Source organism: Pan paniscus, chromosome 6 (assembly GCF_029289425.2).
Source record: "Pan paniscus chromosome 6, NHGRI_mPanPan1-v2.0_pri, whole genome shotgun sequence".
Classification (NCBI taxonomy): domain Eukaryota; kingdom Metazoa; phylum Chordata; class Mammalia; order Primates; family Hominidae; genus Pan; species Pan paniscus.
The window spans coordinates 12106466-12122036 of NC_073255.2; the positions used below are offsets into that span (position 1 = coordinate 12106466).

Below are 15571 nucleotides of genomic sequence, written 5' to 3' on the forward strand. Positions count from 1 at the left end.
TCCTTTTAGGTTTTCATTCTCTGTGTTTCTCTTACTCTGTTGCTTTTTTTTTTTTTTTTTTTTTTTTTTGAGGTCTCACTCTGTTGCTCAGGCTGGACTCAAACTCCTGGGCTCAAGCAATCCTCCCATCCCAGCTTCCTGGGTAGCTGGGACTGTAGTTGTGCACACTGTGTCTGGCTCAGATTTTCCATGTCTTTATTCATACTTCCATTTTGTTCATACATCATTTTCTTAACTTGGTCCACATTTTCCTTTAGTTCTTTGAGCATTTTTCAGAAAGTTGTTTTATAGTCTTTGTTTAACAGATCTACCATCAGGTCTTTTTCAGGGACAATTTGTTAGTTTATTTTCTTTCTTTTAGTGGGCCATATTTTTCTGTTTCTTTTTATACCTTGTGACTTTTTTGTTGAAAACTGGATGCTTAAATTTAATTTAATGTGGTAATTCTGGAAATTAGGTAGTATCCCTTCCTCAGGGTTTGCTTTTTTTCTTCATTTTTTTTTAATTGTTGCAGTCTCTTTGCCAAAGATCAGTCTGAGATTTTGTACAATTAAGGTATTTTCAGGTCTTTTCTGTGCCTGTGCCTTAAGCTGGATATGTAATACAATAGTCCCTCTTTATCCCTGCTTCCACTTTCTGAAGTTTCAGTTATGGTCAACAGTGGTCCAAAAATATTAAATGGAAAACTTCAGAAATAAACAGTTCATAAGTTTTAAATTACATGCTTTCTGAGTAGCATGATGAAATCTTGTTTCAACCTGCTTGGGACATGAATTATCCCTTTGTCCATCATATGCACGTTGTATATGTTACTCACCCGATAGTCACTTAGCAGCTGTCTTGATTATTAGGTTGACTCTCGTGGTATTGCAGTGCTTGTGTTCAGTTCAATAAAGTTAAGGTTCAATAAAGTTAAAATAAAGGTTCAATAAAGTTAACCTTTATTTTACGTAATGACCCCAGGGCACAAGAATAGTGATGATGGCATATTGTCATGATTTTTTTTATTATTTAATATCTTATTGTGCCTAATTTACAAATTAGACTTTCTCATAGGTGTGTATATTTAGGAAAAAACATAGTACGTGTAAGGTTCAGTACTATCTGCGGTTTCAGGCATCCACTGGGGTTCTGGGAAAATATTCCCTGTGGATAAAGGGGGACTACTATAGTGAATTTCTGTTTTCCCTTGTATATGCAGTTTCTTTTGAATGCCTCAGTCCTTGATGTTTGGCTCCTAAAAAAAAAGGAAAAGGACAAAAATGAAGAGGGTTGGGGAAAGCACCAGCCTTTTAAGTTCCTTGGCAGTTACCTCAGCTAGAGGGGGAGGGGCTTGCATCAGTGGGTGGAGGTACAACCACAATGGCTGCCAGCCCCTGCACCTATATCTTTGTGATCAGAAGTAGCAGTCAACAGTCAGAATACCCATTCCTGATATTTGGAGGACGGGGTCCTTATTGCCCACCCTAACTCCCACAGCTACATATAAGCTGCTCCACAAACACGTGCACAGTTGCCTGCCTGTGGGAGTGAGGGTGGGGTGGGGTCGGTAGCTGCTGCTGAGCAAATAACTGAAATTGACTGAAATCAGCCACAGTTTACCTTACTGTCCAGGACTTTTTCTTGAAGTTTGAAGTTTTCAGTATACTTTGAGAGCTTCAAAATAGTTGTATGAGATAGATTCTACCAGCGTAAGTGTTCTCTGGGTATACAGACTCATTCTTGGTGCTTTCTACTCTACTGTCTTCCAAGAATCCTCTAACTTAATCATGGATTCTTCATATCTCACAACACATCTTGTCTTTCCATTTACTCGTTTTATTTTAGATCCTTTATGGAATTATAGTTTTCTTTATGTAGAGCCTATACATTTATAGTTTTGTTATTCTTTGTTACTTATAGCTTTTTTGTTTGCTATTGAAACGTGACCTTCCATTATAAGTTGCATATTATCTGCATATAAAAAGTGATTGACTTCACATACTTTGTAAATGGCAGCCTTAAGTGAATTTACTGGGTTTTTTGGACAGCATTTTAGTATTTTTTCCGAAGATGGCCATAGTATCTGCAGTTAATGATGACTTTCTCACCTCTTCTGAAATATTTGTACCCTTATCTTCTTGTGCAGTTGGATTGGCTAGTGCTTCCAGTATTAAATAGTGTTGATAACCTGCACCCTTGTCTTAAATGGATACTTTGTGCATATAAGTATAGAAATAGGAGCATGATGCAGAAAGAACAAGCTCTTCAAGAATAATCTGCTTCCAGGTATGTCTTACAGCCTTCTGAACCTTGTAATGGATAAGGATCAGCCTACTCCTGGGACAGGCAGATAGGACATTCGTGGAGAAAGAATATTGGATGTTCCTAGAAAGTTTTCAGTGTGATAAAGCAGTATAATTTTCTCCCAACCTTGGGTATTGTAGAACCTTTCACTCACGTCCGTGTGAAGAGACCACCAAACAGGCTTTGTGTGAACAATAAAGCTTTTTATTTCACCTGGGTGCAGGCGGGCTGAGTGCGAAAGGAGAGTCAGCGAAGGGAGATGGGGTGGGGCCGTTTTATAAAACGGCCTATTTATAAAAATAGGATTTGGGTAGGTAGTGGAAAATTACAGTCAAAGGGAGTTGTTCTCTGGCGGGCAGGGGCGGGGGACACAAGGTGCTCAGTGGGGGAGCTTTTGAGCCAGGATGAGCCAGGGGAAGGAATTTCACAAGGTAATGTCATCAGTTAAGGGAGGAACAGGCCATTTTCACTTCTTTTGTGATTTTTCAGTTACTTCAGGCCATCTGGATGTATACGTGCAGGTCACAGGGGATATGATGGCTTAGCTTGGGCTCAGAGGCCTGACAGAACCTGTTGAGGTTGCAAAAAATATTTGTGACTCTTGGAACAGTAACAAAAAGTTGTTCTGACGTTTTATTTTCTGAACCTGGAATTGTGGGACTATTTTAAAGGGTATAATTTCAACTGGAGACTTGGGGAACTTGATTTTGACTTGATTGCGAAGCATCTGTATAGCTCATGTTGTATGTCCAGTTTATGGCTTTGTATTATAGAAATGTATTTAAAGCTTCAAATGATGAGACCATGCATAATTTCATGGTGGGCAAATTCTTTTTTTTTTTTTGGTTTTAAGGAGCGGAGAGTTTAATAGGCCAGACAGAAGGGAGAAGGCAGAAGGAATAAGCTCCCTCGTACAGAGACAGAGGGAGGGAGGCTCCAAAGCCAAGAGAAGGAATCCCCAAGTGCGGTGGACACCAGCCAGGTATATATGCAGAGGCTGGAGAAGGTGGTGTTCGATTTGCATAGGGCTCCGGGGATTGGGTTGACTAGGCGCATCGTTCACGTAGCTCATGAAAAAGCTGGCTCTTCCACCCTAGTCTTTTAATATGCAAATACACGGCGCCATGATGTTCTACGCTCGTGGGGATTCCAGGAACATGTAGGGCAAGGGCAAGAAGGCTGTGGGAATCTCCATGTTTGGGTGGACCCAGTTTCTAATGGCCTTCATTTGCATATGAAAGGTTGCTGGCCTGGCTTTAACAGCCGTGGCTTTACAAGAAACTTTTCTGGAGATGCTTTAAAAAATGAAAACTTTCCAAGGACCCCTTTTTCTTCTCTGCCTAAAATAATTTCTTAATAACTCCTACAACATTCCCGCCTGTGGAGATGCCACACTAACTGCTGTTAGAGGGTTTTGGGCAACAACTCCTTCTGGCTACTTCCTGCTGAAAAGGGGCATCAAATGGGGAACAGCTACTAGGGCTCCTCCTGGGGTTGATCTAAGGATCCTCGGAAGAATGGCATGTCCATGTGTGGATCAGTTTGCAGCACCATTTGGAGATTGATTGCTTCTAGGTGAGAGTTACAGTATTGAGTATACAGGGCCCAAATATCAATACAAGACATATAAACAAGAGAAGGCTTAAAAAAGGAGTTAACCAATTCCTTAAGGAAGACTGGAATGTATTAAAGAAGAATTTGTAGCCACCCGGGGCTGAAGCTGGCGTTTTCTCTGAGCCTGTCAATAATTTTGATTTGATCTTTAAGTACCTGTAGATTTTTCTCTACTTTACTAGAGGTGTTAATCACCACTAAACCCAAAAAAAGTCCTAGCAGACTCAGTGATAGTAAAACTTTCATGCTTCCTTGTCAGTAACTATTATTCCTGCTCTAAGGATAATAATTAAGCAAAATACAACAGCAATGGAAACTCTGTCCAATATTTCAGTTAGAAGGTGCTACCGTGTGTATCCCTATTGCAAACAGTAGAGTGAGTATAGCAATTCCCACAAGTGTGGTGTAGTAGATAATTTCCATCTAAAATTTTACTTGCCAAGATAATTTCCCTTTGGTGGTCTGTGAAGCTTTGGTTTTATTTTCCTAAACAAAGAAACCTTCGGGTTATGGATACCCTGCTTACTTTTATTACCTGGCAGAATTTGCAGGATAATTTCCCACAACTAGTATAGTGATTCAGATTTTTACATTACCCATTCCTTTTTCTTTCTTCCAAGCTGCAGAAGATTACCACTTGAGTCACAGGAATAAGCAGGGTTAATTTAAAATGTAGGCAAAAAGCTTAAAAACAATTAATGAGACTAGGATTTAATGACAAATGTATGATAAGCTTTGGAGCAAAATTTTCTCTCCAGTTCTCATTTTTGGTAAAAGCTAATTGTGAATGAACTTTAGTCTTATACTTGGCCTGATTATTTGCATGAAGTGTTAGCAAGAATGGTTATTTCTACATAGGTCTTTTGGATGGCTTTGATAAAACTCTGTTCCACAAGGAATCTTAGATAAGACCTTTAAAGCCTAGGCCAGCAATGGGTTTCTATCCTCAAATACCTGTGAGTTAGGTGATCCTCTCTTCTTGAGGTCCCAAGAAACTCGGAGCTTCCAGACCTGTTAGAAAGTGACGTTCTTTACTGACCACAGGTTAGGAGCCCTGTGCGGGGACTGTGTAGACAAGGTATGATGCCAGTTCTCCCAGGGGCTTTTTATTGGCTCTGCGTGTCAAGCTTGATTCCTTAAAGGGAAACACACCCTTTCAGTCAAAGCCTTGGTATAATAACCAGTTTTTCCAATTGTGTCCTGTTGAGAAAGAAAAATGGATTCTTACTGCACTAATGCAAACAACTATATTGCCATAAGTTAAGAGTACTTACAGGTAGTCTCCAAATTATAGAGGAACCAGGTGGGGAAAAATGAACATTGTTACTTATGTCCGTATAAGAGACCACCTGAGCAGGCTTAGTGTGATCAACAAGGCTGTTTATTCACTTGGGTGCAAGTGGGCTGAGTCCAAGAAAGGAGTCAGTGAAGGATAGTGGGATTAGCATTGGTTTTTAAAGGTTTGGGATAAGTGGTGGAGTCAGGAGCAATTTTTTGTGGGTAAGGGATGGATGTTGCAAAGTACATTCACAAGGGCAGGGAGGAATGTTTCAGAGTACATTCACAAGGGAGGGGAGGGTGTATTGTCACAAGGGCTGGGAGGAATGTTACAAAGTACATTCACAAGGACAGGGAATATCACAAAGTACATTATCACAAAGGCAGGGGAATGTCACGATGGCTTGACCATGGTGCAGCCAGCTCAGAGGACCTTACAAAACATGCTCCAAATTTTGTTTACAGTAGTATACCTTACTCAATTATTAAAAGGTCATAAATAGTTTAAAATAAGTTCCCTTGACTCTGAAAAACCAAACAAGGATCAACAATATTCCAAGCAAAAGTTAAAAAGTTGATTAAACTTTTTGAGTGCAGTCCACTTAGTTAACTCTTGTTTTGCTTGATATTTGTGAGCATGTCAGTTCTTTAGGAGTCCCATATCTTCTTTCTCAATTTCAGTGTTACAATCTTCAAAGCTATTAAAAACCTGCAGTTAAAGTCCTTAATATAGCTTGATTATAAACCATCTTTTGAGAAGGAACAAAGCAAGACAACAATTGTCTGCAAATGACAAAATTTTCAGGATAGCTACAGTTAAAAACATGACTGATAATTTATTTCCATGGTTTACAGTAACTTTAGCCTTAATTGTGATTGACAGCATGTACTTCGGCATTAGAATTTTAGAAATCCCATACAATTTTGGAACGTATATGAGTATTATTTACCGAAATATAATTTAAAGAAGATTGGACATCATTTTGGCAATCTTATGTGACTAAACATGTCAGATGATTCCGTCTACCTTTTCTCTGAATGTTTCAGGGGCCCTCTGAGCCATCCAGAAAGCCAGGCATCAGGAAGGACAATTTCCAGATTGGCATAAATATTTTGCCAAAATGGTGACTTAAAAGGCAAAAACCTTTCATTAGCCTTTACTGTGACATGAAAATTTTGTTTAAAGCCAAATTTTACCCTTGCACTAGTTTATTAATGTTAACCCCAATTAGTTTAAATGAAACCTTTTGGATTATTTCATCTAATTTTATCCACTTTGACCATGAGGTAAAAATCTTTACAAACCTTTTATAACCTTTTTACTAAAGGGCAGATTAGTTCCTTAAGACCCTCATGCTATGCGTTTATTTCAATGCTTAATTTATGAAAAGAACATATAAATATTATGGGAGAAGACACTGTAGTTCTTCTACCATGCATTTCATTGCAAAGCAACCCAAAGCCAATTGGCTTATTTTGTAATCAGTCCATCCCTGATGGGAGGCTCATCTCCCAGTGGGGGGTAGGGATGTTTCCTTATCTTCCAGGTGGCCAAGAGCATGCTTTCTAATTTATAACTACTGTTAGCCATCCCTACAGTGTATTTTCTACCTAGTTATTACACACCAAAGCTTTTCATAATGTGAAGTAATTTGATACCCCCCAAACTTAAAACACAGTAGATAACACAATGCAAAACAGAATAGAGCCTTTGATTTTGAGAGGGATCCATCTCCTTTTAATTCCTGGGATTTCATGAGGAAAAAAAGGTTTTTTTCCCAAAGCAGGGTCTGTGGCATCTCCTGTTTTTGCCAAGGAGCTCCATGCTACCAGAAGTTATCTTAGGACCTCTCATGCATGCTTTAAGAGTGGTAAGACAAAAAATGGAGAAAAATAATTCAGTCGACTGAGGAGAGCCTTTTTCCAGAAAAACAAGATCCAAGAAGAGAAAAACATAAAAGCCTTTTAAGTATACCTATAACTTGAATATCCACTTTTAATTAAGCTGAGCACTCTTTAAGGAAATCCTTTTAAATCCCCTGTTACTTGACTTTAGCCATGCCAAGCAGTTAAGATTTTCGGCTTTCGAACTTTCGAAAGTAACCTCACAGGTGAAACCAACAAGGCTTAATCAGGTAATGACTCAACTGAGGGTGTACAGAGTATTTTCAAAATTGAGACTGAGACAGTGAAAGAGATCCAACCCAAGCAACTCCATTTGGTTTCCAGCCCCCAAGCTGTCCTTGCCCATCCCAGGGGTAGGCCGAGCAAACTTTCGGAGAAGCCGGGTTTACATTCTCCAGTCGAAAACAAAGATGATAATAGCCACTTCCCATGATATACTTTCCACTTGCCTGGGGACCAGACCAGGAAACTAGCTACAAGACTAGAAACCTTGGCCCAGGAGCCATGCAGCTGGAGGCTACAAGATTTTGACCCTCCTTAAACTGCTCTCAAGATCAGGCTTAAGATATTTTGTAAACCCTGCCTCGGATGGATCAGCTGGTACCATCCAGATTGACTAACTGGATTATCTGATTTTGTGGCCCTCACCCAGGAACTGACTTAGCACAAGAAGACAGCCACCACTGTAAAATGGTGGAGACTAAAACAAAGTATTGCCACGCGGTTACAGGTCGTGTTCCCAAGGACATGAAACAAGATGGAGGCTGTAGCCAAGTTTGCCACCGACTGCTTTGCTGGGCTGGCTTGAACAGCAGGCTTACGGAGTCCTGGGCCTGCATCCTAACCTAAGGTACCCTTTCTTTGACAGAACCATACAGAAAGAGACATGCAAAGCACACCAGATTGTTTATAACTGAAGACCAACCTCACAAATCCTTCTTCATTAATTATAAATTTACAGAGAATATAAACAATGATCCTTATTATCCCTTTGCCGGTTTGTGCAGGGAGAGAAAAGCCAAAAGCCCGATTGGTAAGAAATTTTTACACTTTTGCCAGCATATCAGGCTTCTGGGTTCCCTTTCCCCTAGCTTAACTTTAAGCCAAGCATTTTAAGGTTTGGAAAATTAACCTTTTTCAGGTTGGAAGAACATTATAAAAGAGACAGAAGCCATTTTAAACCGCGAAAGAAGGAAAAACACCATAGAAAGGAATTCCAGTTAGGGTTTTCAAGAAGTATTGCCTCTCTTCCTATTGGGAATAGTGTTTCCTCTATTTCTTTGCCTTCCCTATTTTTTCTTTTCCCTTTTGGCGTACTGTAGGAGACATATTGCTTATCTCCAAAATTCTCTTCTGCTTGCAGAGCTGCCTGTTTTAGCTGCAGCGAGGGCTTGACTTAGCAGCAACATAACATCCTCCCGTGTGAGGTTAAATACCTGAGTTAAGTTTTGGAAAGTTTCTGTATACCTATTTAGGGTCATTAGAAAATCAGTCTAAGTCTCCTTTTACTTGCCTAAGGTCCTGCAATGAGCAGGGAACTTGAAGGTGCCCCAAATAAGGGGGACCCCTAGATGATTTCCCTGAAAGTTACTTTTTTTTTTAATTTTGGGGAACTATTTTCCCTGGGCCTGCCCAATATGGTGCTAAAAGATCTGAGTTGATCTTACAACGCTTGCAGAGGTTTATTAGAAATGCCATGCTCTTCTGCAAAAGAAAATGAGTTGCTTTCTTTAAAGTTCTGAGGTTAAGGAAGTTCCAGTGTTTGAGAGTGCAGTCCAGAGGGGTGCAAGCTGAAGATAATTTATTACCCATTTAGAAAAAGAAGCGAGAATAAAAGCATTTTCTTAGTCTCCTTCCTTTCTGTATGACCCAGAGTGGAGGAGAAGACGGGGTATCCTCTGAATGTCTTACCTTCCCAGTTTCTGGATTCCGGCACCTTCTTAAATGTGCTCCCCCATGGTTGTAGGCATGGTCCTCCAAGCTGTGGATCTGGATGAACTAAGTAATGGGGCTAACCACATCTACCCAAGCAGCCTTAGCTTATCCGCCTTGTGTGATTTCTCTTTGACTTCCTAGAACCAGTGTGATTTGCCTGGATCCCCCCCCCCGCCCCCGGCCAAAAAAAACATCTGGAGAGGCTGTCACCTTCGGGCAAGGCTCCTTTAACGGAGGCAATGTGCTATAGATTGCCTGCTGTTACGGCCCATGCTATAAAGCACTTACCCTTGAAAGAAAACAGTTCCAGTTAACTTCCGAACTTAAACTTCCCTTACTAATTAAGTACTATCTTAATCGGAGACAGAATAGATGCCTTAAAAGAACGTAGGAATAGAATGGCCGTTTTCCCACTGATGGGACAATATCGGGACTAACATCTGGCTGCCGAAGACATTTTACTGCTAACTTAAAAGCATAAACTTTCATTCTCAGAAGAGTCCTAGAGCCTGATTTCTGCTAAGTGGCTTAGAAATAACCATGTGCTTCCCAGAGAAACCACAGAGAGAGAGAGTTATTGAGTACTGCCTGCTGTGATTCTCTTTCTTTTCTAACAGACCTCTTTTTCCTAAACTGTAAGTATTCCTGCACATTAGACACACACACACAGGGTAAGAGATTGTGGATAAAAAGAGAAAATTTGGCGACAGGGTAGACGGAAGAGAGTATTGAGATTATAGGACAGATTTAAAGTTGAAATCCGCTGCATACTCACCAGTCTGATGAATGAACTTCCTTTACCGGCCAATGCACCAAAATGATAATGGTTCTGATGAGTGAAGGAACACCAGGGTTCTTGGTACTCATGCTGGTTTAGATAAAACGACATGGACACACATGGAGGGGTTTTAAGGAGCGGAGAGTTGAATAGGCCAGAAAGAAGAAAGAAGGTAGAAGGAAGAAGCTCCCCCATACAGAGCCGGGGAGCTGAGGGGGTGGGGGGCTCCAAAGCTGAGAGAGGGAATTCCCCTACCTGCCCCCACCTTTTTTTTTTTTTTTTAAGAGACATGGTCTTGCTACATCACCCAGGCTGCAGTGTAGTGGTCATTCACAAGGGATCCTCCTGCCTCAGCCTCTTAAGTAGCTGAGACTACAGGCACATGCCACCTGCACCTGGCAGTGGTTAAAATCTTAATGATTATGTGGGCACATGCTTTATTCGCTGATGGATTATTTCATTTTTATTCCTTTTTGTTTAATAAGATAGAAACTTCTTTAAAAGCTTTGAGAAAACTATTGAAAACTTAAGAGGTGTAGGCATGATTTGAAATACAACAGAAGCAGTTCTTTTGTTTTTATGTATTTCCTTAAAGAAGCAAAGTCTCACTCTGTTGCCCAGGCTGGAGTACAGTGGTACAATCATAGTTCATTGCAGCCTTGTCCTGAGCTCAAGTGATACTCCCACCTTGGCCTCCTAAAATTCTGGGATTACAGGCATGAGCCACTATGCCTGGCCCAGAAACAGTTTTGTTTGGTAAATCAGGCAGCATAGATACCGGTTTAGAAAAATCATTTCAATTGTAGCTCTCCCCTCCCTGCCGCAAAAAGCTAGATGGCTCTTGCAAGCTGAGTGGTATGTTAGATACTGGTGAGAGAAAGACACATGAGCCCATAGCTGCCATTTGCGGGGAGCTTTACTGATGAGTATATAGTAAAGGTGTAAATGAAGGAATAAGGAAAAATTTGATGGGATAGTATTATAGTTTGGCCATGGGAGTTAGGAAAGGGGAGCAGTGGAAAGTGCTGAAACTAAGATAACCTTTAAAAGTTAGTTACAGGTCTGTGGAGTAGACAAAATCAGGCCAGGCACTCCAGTCATAAAGATTAAAATGGTCAGTCATCTGTATAAAAGGCCATGGAAGTCTTGGAGAAAGGCTCAGTGTAGGCTTAGGGATGGGGAATGTCAGAAATAAAATGACAGAAAGGTGAACTAGAGCTAGACCCTGTGTACCAAGTTAAGCAGTTGGATTTAATTCTGTGGCATTGAAAAGTATAATATTTTTAAGACAGGACTGTTAGGTGAAGTCTCTATGGGGTTGTTTGCAGATAGTAGTAAAATTTATTGGCCCAACGAAAAATGAACAAATAATGGAAGGAGAAAAGTGTCATCAGAGTGGTTAAAATGGAGCAACGTAGAGATATAGATTTAGGGGTGGGGGATGAATAAGGTGAGCTGCTTTGCCCCCTCATTACAAGCTAGTTCTTGTGTATTGCACTAGTGCCTCATAAAAAGAATCATAGCAACTCTGAGAGGTAAGATATTCTGTTTTGCCTTATTTTGCCTTCTGAGAGTTTACACTGAAACAGTAGAAGATGTGCTAGTGACTATATCTTTGGCTCCTAGTACAATATTTAACATTTGGAAAGGTCCATTTGGTAGCACCTTCCAAAGATTACAGAAAACCTTGTAATTGGGTTTAAAATCAAATTGGTATAAATCTCAAACCGTGTTTCTATTTTTTTTTTTTTGAGATGGAGTCTTGCTCTGTTGCCCAGGCTGGAGTGCGGTGGTGCAATCTCGGCTCACTGCAAGCTCCGCCTCCGCAGTTCACGCCATTCTCCTGCCTCAGCCTCCTGAGTAGCTGGGACTACAGGCGCCCGCCACCACACCCGGCTAATTTTTTGTATTTTTTTTAGCAGAGACAGGGTTTCACCATGTTAGCCAGGATGGTCTTGATCTCCTGACCTTCGTGATCCGCCCGCCTCGGCCTCCCAAAGTGCTGGGATTACAGGCGTGAGCCACTGTGCCTGGCATGGAAATAGTTGTTTTTCATAAAATACATTATTTGTGTTGACAGGTAGAAGGTTTAACATTACTGTTTTGAATAGTTTATACACAGGCTTTTAGGGGAATGAAAATATTCTGTGATACTATAATGACAGATATGTATCATTGTACATTTGTCCAAACCCATAGAATGTACAACACCAAAAGTGAACCATAATGTAAACTGTAGACTTTGAATGATAATGATGTGTCAGTGTAGGTTTATCAGTTGAAACAAATGTACCCTCTGGTGAGGAATGTTGATACAGGAAGCTAGGCATATGTTGGGGCAGAGAGTATTGGGAAATCTCTGTTCTCCTTCCTCTCAGTTTTGTTGTGAATCTAAAACTACTCTGAAAAAAATAAAGCCTTAAAAATTTTTCAGTTTTCTAATAAAAATCTAATCAATAGATAAAACCTACATAAATAAAAACTATTTGGAGATTCTCACTAATTAAGAGTTTAAAGGGATCCTAAGATTAATTTTTGAGAGCTGCTCAAGAAATATATATTCATTAAACTCAATTTAGAAAAATAATCTTAGTTGGCCCTTATCCAATTGAAATATTAGAAGCATTTTAAATATTTTGGTTTATTTTCTTCTAGTCTTTTTTTAGTATCACTTTTTTAAAGCACATAATTGTAATAACATTGTCTATAAAATTTTGTGTGGAATTGTATATGAAATTATTGTATATAAAATATTTGTGTTCACTTATGTTCTAATATGTTTTCATAATAAAATGTAATCTTCAACAATTTAGCAGTTGTATAATCTACTTAGTGGGTATATCTTAATTTACATAATTTTACCTTGTATTGATTCTGATTTGGGATATTAAATCTTTTTCATTTAGCACATCCTTGGAAGCTTATTATGTACAGGCACTGCTCATGAATGCTTTTTATTTTTTATTAAGATTTTCTTAGATTAAGAGTTGAGTGGCTGAGTAAAAAGAGGGGAATGTGCTAAAGAGAATCTTGTCTTTTGAGTTTTTTGTAGTAGCAGGCCATATAGCAAGCAATTAAAATTAATAGGAATTTACACAACTCTGTTAGCCAGCATAGGGTTGTGGAAAGTTATGGTAAATTAATTTAAAGCACTTAGAAGAATATCCTTTTCAATGAATAATTACTCAGTGTTAGCTATTTTTATTTGCTATATTATATTTTAGATTTGAGTGTTCTTTTTAATTTGTAATTCAAATATACAGGTGACCAATTCTGAAACTTCTCCCAGTCCCCAGACCTGTATCTCCAACAGCTTGCTCAACATTTCTACATCAGTGTCCTACTGGTGCTTTAAAATATGGTATATGCTGAGCATTGATCTAAACAAAATCTGTCATGTCTTTAAAGTATCTTTATTCTTTTTTTTTTGAGACGGAGTCTCACTCTGTCGCCAGGCTGGAGTGCAGTGGTGTGATCTCGGCTCACTGCAACCAAGCTCCGCCTCCTGGGTTCAAGAGATTCTTCTGCCTCAGCCTCCCAAATAGCTGGGACTACAGGCATGTGCCACCACACCCAGCTGATTTTTGTATTTTTAGTAGAGATGGGGTTTCACCATGTTGGCCAGGATGGTCTTGATCTCTTGACCTTGTGATCTGCTGGCCTCGGCCTCCCAGAGTGCTGGGATTACAGGTGCGCCCAGCCCAAAAGTATCTTTATTCTTCCCTCACACTTGTTGCATAGTTTGAGTATAAAATTCTAGGTTGAAAATTATTTTTCCTCAGAATTTCAAAGGATTTTCTCCACTGCTTTTTAGCTTTCAATGTTGTGCAAGTCCAGAACCACTTATTTTCTGGTCTCTTGTATGTGACCTTTTGTTCCTCTCTCTGAAAGTTTGCAGGATGGCTTTGACCCACGCGTTCTGAGGTTTCATGATATGTCTTTATGGGTCTGTTTTTATTTACTGTGCTGGGTATCATTGGATCCTTTCAGCGTGAAAATGAAAATGTCTTTGAAATATTGAGTTAATGATTTCCTCTTCTCTTTTATCTGGACCTCTAAAGTGATCTTTAGTTTTCACAGTTTTTTTTCTTATTTTCCATCACCTCGTCTTTCTTGTCTTTTAACATTGCTTACTTTCAGGGAGATTTCTTTATCTGATTTACAGCTGTTCTATTTGAGGTTTTCTATTTTCTTATATTTTAATTTTTAGGAGTCTTTTGTCTTCTGATTTTTAAAAACTGATACCTTGTTCTTCATGAATGCAATGGCATGGTATCTTTTCTCTCTCAAGATATTAATGGTGGTATGTTGTTTGTTTTTAAGTTTTCATCTCATTGCATAATCTCTACCAAATTCATTTAAATGTGACTGTTTGTCTTTTTCTTTCTTATCAGAGCCATTCCTTAAAATGTCTGGTGATTGATAACTGGTGTTGGTAATTTAGACTAGCTAATAAAAAGTGAATTGAAATGTCTGTACAAGTTGTTGGGACTAACCACCAGTGGTTTTTAACTGTAGGATGATCCCACTGGAGTGATATATTGCTCAACCTCTTAGGAATTCCATAATGCAAATCCAAACAAAGTGGTTTTTAACTTTCTGTATCCAAAACTTAAACTGTAGCAGATGATGCCAGTGCTCTGTCCATAGGCCTGTGTTTCCTTCCTGCTGTCAGACTCCTAGCGTCTGTTGATTCTCAACATCTAGCTCCTAAGGCTTGTTGCAAGGCCACCCTCACCATGCCAGAGCCTGTTTTGCCAATGTACATGCCGTGGAAGTGTCTGGAAAATTTGCTTCCTGAAGACAGCCCTTAACCAATGACTAATGATATGAGTAAACTCTGAGGTGTGACCTACGTTAACACCAGAACTACCCTGAGGGACTGAGCTCAAATTACCCTCTATGGGACCTTCCTTGGTGTCTTACCCTTGCTTAGCTTCCTTCCCTTTCCTGTCCTGTTTCCCTACAAGGTTTTCCATAGAATACTTTCTAATAAATAACTTTGACACAAGCGCCTCATCTTAGAGCTTACTGCCAAAAGACCCAACTTAACGATAACTACTACTAATTGCTCAGCATTCTCTTTAATTGGAGTGAAATCAGACTGAAGTTTTCTATGCTGTTCTTTGGATTCTGTTTGTCAGATAATGTCATCAAACTTTTATATTAAAGAATAATTGGTTAATTTCTGCTCCTTAATTTTCTGGAATGATTTATGTAGTCCCAAAATTTTTTTTTTAAAGATTGAGAGACTTCATCCAGGAAAGTCTGGACCTTTTTGAAGTCTGGCTCTTTGACAACATTTTATTTTTTCTATGGTTGTCTATTAGGTTGTGTATCTTGAGTCAGATTTGATAATTAGCTTTCTTTTAAATAGAAATGTGTGTTTCATTGAGGTTTTTATGTTTAATAGCTATTATACAAAGTGTTATTTTTTCATTTTATCTGTGAACATGAATACTATTTGAATTCTGATTTGAACAAACCAACTGCGAAAAGACATTTTTGTGCTAATTGACACAGTTTGATTACAGAAGACAGTTGTGGAAATTTGATTACAGACTATGGGTTAGATGATTCCAAATAATTATTGCTATTTTGTTAGGCATTTAGTAATGGCGTTACAGTTTTTAAGAAAATGTTGATATTTTCGGACAGGTATACAGAAGTATGTAGAAATGAGATGACTTTATGTCTAAGATTTGCATTAAAATACTATAATCATTTGAAGAAAGAATAAAGTAAATATGCCAAATTTTGTATTATAATTCAATC

At 39.1% G+C, this 15571-nt stretch overlaps 1 protein-coding gene across 11 annotated transcripts in view; it reads left to right on the forward strand.

Moving 5' to 3' along the window:
• Positions 1 to 15571, forward strand: part of C1GALT1 (core 1 synthase, glycoprotein-N-acetylgalactosamine 3-beta-galactosyltransferase 1) — a 120729-nt gene that overhangs the window by 50054 nt on the left and 55104 nt on the right. Inside the window, exon 2 of one of the 11 annotated variants that reach the window (XM_063605630.1) lies at positions 7814 to 7933. The exons of the other annotated variants lie outside the window; for them this stretch is intronic. The gene's annotated coding sequence lies outside the window, so the exon portion shown is untranslated. The remainder of the gene's footprint in view (positions 1 to 7813; positions 7934 to 15571) is intronic. 11 annotated transcript variants of the gene reach the window in all.